The sequence below is a fragment of the Pithys albifrons genome, unplaced genomic scaffold, assembly GCF_047495875.1.
Source record: "Pithys albifrons albifrons isolate INPA30051 unplaced genomic scaffold, PitAlb_v1 scaffold_44, whole genome shotgun sequence".
NCBI lineage: Eukaryota > Metazoa > Chordata > Aves > Passeriformes > Thamnophilidae > Pithys > Pithys albifrons.
Genome location: NW_027286059.1, coordinates 248,798 through 251,346, shown reverse-complemented (window position 1 = coordinate 251,346; position 2,549 = coordinate 248,798). Strand labels below are relative to the sequence as shown.

At 51.3% G+C, this 2,549-nt stretch overlaps 1 pseudogene; it reads left to right on the top strand.

Annotated features, from left to right (window-relative positions):
- Positions 1-666: 666 nt before the first annotated feature.
- On the top strand, positions 667-2,243 carry LOC139685198 (olfactory receptor 14J1-like; annotated as a pseudogene).
- The last annotated feature ends 306 nt before the right edge of the window (positions 2,244-2,549 follow it).

The window sequence follows — 2,549 nt, the reverse complement described above, 5'->3', positions numbered from 1 at the left end:
TGATCCTTGAGGGTCCTTTCCAGCTCAGAATATTCTGTGATTCTGTGAGTACATTTAGAGGTCACCCTGTGTTCCAAGTTCCCTCTCACTGATAAACAAGAAGGACTCCTCAGGAGCCCATCACAGAGTTACTGCTTCCAGTGGGCCCCTTATGCAGCAAACCCCAGATCTCAGGGGAAGGAGCTGCAGGAAGTCTGACTGTGGGGAGAGAGCCTGAGAGTGGAGTGGCTGTGACATATGCAGTGTTTTGCTTGTAGAAATCTGGCCTAAATAATTCCTGTCTTTTCCTCCTCAACAGATCAAAATATTCTGAGGAACAAAATGCCCAACAGCAGCTCCATCAGCCAGTTCCTCCTCCTGCCATTGGCAGACACGCGACAGCTGCAGCTCCTGCACTTGTGTCTCTTCCTGGGCATCTCCCTGGCTGCCCTCCTGGGCAACGGCCTCATCATCAGCGTCGTAGCCTGCGACCACCACCTGCACACCCCCATGCACTTCTTCCTGCTCAACCTGTCCCTCACAGACCTGGGCTCCAACTGCACCAGTGTCCCCAAAGCCATGCACAACTCCCTCTGGGACACCACAACCATCTCCTACATGGGATGTGCTGCACAGGTCTTCTTCCTTATTTTATTCCTTGGAGCAAAGTTTTCCCTCCTCACCATCATGTGCTACGACCGCTACGTTGCCATCTGCAAACCCCTGCACTACGGGACCCTCCTGGGCAGCAGAGCTTGTGCCCACATGGCAGCAGCTGCCTGGGCCAGTGGCTTTCTCAATGCTCTGCTGCTCACAGCCAATACATTTTCCCCGCCCCTGTGCCAGGGCAATGCCCTGGGCCAGTTCTTCTGTGAAATCCCCCAGATCCTCAAGCTCTCTTGCTCACACTTCTACCTCAGGGAACTTGGGCTTATTGTGCTTAGTGCCTTTTTAGTCTTTGGTTGTTCATTTTCATAGTTTTCTCCTATGTGCAGATCTTCAGGGCTGTGCTGAGGATCCCCTCTGAGCAGGGACGGCACAAAGCCTTTTCCACGTGCCTCCCTCACCTGGCTGTGGTCTCCCTCTTTATCAGCACATCATTTTTTGCCTACCTTAAACCTCCCACTATCTCCTCCCCATCTCTGGACCTGGCATTGTCAGTTCTGTACTCGGTGGTTCCTCCAGCACTGAACCCCTTCATCTACAGCCTGAGAAATAAGGAACTCAAGGATGCTGTGAGGAAAATAATGACTCGATGCATTTTTACAGTAAATACCTGCCTGTTTTCATGTGCAAATCACTCATAAAGAAACTCATTACCTGTCCAACCTTCTGTCTCAGGTTTTGGGTGAGGATTATGGTGCTTATTTTTTCTTTTTTCTTCTTAAGTTGTGTGCAAGTAAACTTTATTTTTGATCCTCAGTTTTTCTTTAATCCTTAATCTTTTGTGTTTTACTTGGAGATGGTGTAAATGAGAGAATGATCATTTTAATATTTAAAGCAAATAAAAGATATTGGTGCAGTTTGTTTGTTCAAGTTCCTTCTTTTGTGGCCACAGGAAGGCCAGTGGCAGTGCCTGTGTGCAGAGGGAGAGAGTAAGACTATCACAGAGCAGCAGCATTGCCAGGGAGCACCAGCACTTTGTCTTTTTATACCTGCTCCTTTTCCACTTCCACACTCTTCTTCCAACCCTACTGTTGCTATAAGGCCTTAGTGCTCTTGCAACTTGGTCACATCCTGCTGCATGTCTGTCCTGGGCTCACAGGCAGGGACAGGCCGTGGGGACTGCTGGGACACAGCTGGGCTGCACAACAGCAGCTCCATCAGGGAAGGGCATCTCCTGAGGGCAGGGCAGGAAGGCTTTCAGCTTTCTCCAAAGTTGCCAATAGGAATGTGCTCAAGGAAGTGTCCTGGTAACGTAAATCCCAGTGCCCAGTTGCAGAATGTGAGTGTGCAGGGTGGGGGCACAAAGCAGTTTCCTTGCACAGCCAGATTTCCTGGGATGGGTCCGAAGCACCAGCAGAGCAGGGTCTGGGCTGTGTCTTTGTTCCATGGACAGCCTGGGAAGGTGACCCCGAGCAATTCTCACAGACCAGCCCCTGAGAACACAATTCCTGGCACTGGCCTCTCACCCCACCTCCAAGAGGACATTTATCTCTCCACAGAGAGGCATCAAGGGATCAGGTCAGAAGTTCATGTTTGCTCCATACAGAGGGGACTTCAGCATGTATATCATGTCTGTGAGGGGACATGAACTTGAGTGAGCACAAACAGCATCAGCTGTTCCTGGGGTGCCATAAATCTAATGGGACAGGCAGTGTCCTGATGTCACTTCCATTTTAGACTCATGTGCCCTGGGAAACCCCCTGGATGCAGCCCTGGGATGTGCTTCTGAGCACAGAGTTCCCCGTGTCATTCCCTTGGGCTGTAGGGCATCTCAGAGAGGGGCAGAGCAGGTGACACCCCACAGGGCTGAGGTGCCTCCAGCCCCTGGCAGTGGCAGCAGGAGCCCAGGGAGACACTGCACCTGCTGCCAGGAACTGTCTGTGTGTGTGCAAGGGAAGGACTCG